We start from the raw sequence: 261 nt of genomic DNA, 5'->3' as shown, positions 1-261 counted from the left end.
TGCGGGGTCAGGTGACAGTGGGAGGAGGGACGCGGGGCGTGGAAGGAGCTGCCAGTGACAGTACATCACATCGGGGACACTCCAGGGCAGGCAGTCCAGGTGACAACCACCTGTCCTCAGAAGGGGGTTCTCCTCCACTGCCCCCCTCGTCCCAGGGGCACTGAGCCCTGGCCAGCAACTCCCCCTTCCCATGTCCTGCCCCATCGCCCCATCTCCCCTCCCCGAGTCCCAGTGCGGCCCCACCCCGCTCTGGCCCCCCTC

This window comes from Aptenodytes forsteri, unplaced genomic scaffold (genome assembly GCF_000699145.1).
Source record: "Aptenodytes forsteri isolate BGI_AS27 unplaced genomic scaffold, ASM69914v1 Scaffold53, whole genome shotgun sequence".
In the NCBI taxonomy this organism is placed as follows: domain Eukaryota; kingdom Metazoa; phylum Chordata; class Aves; order Sphenisciformes; family Spheniscidae; genus Aptenodytes; species Aptenodytes forsteri.
Note: the sequence above shows the minus strand (reverse complement) of the source record.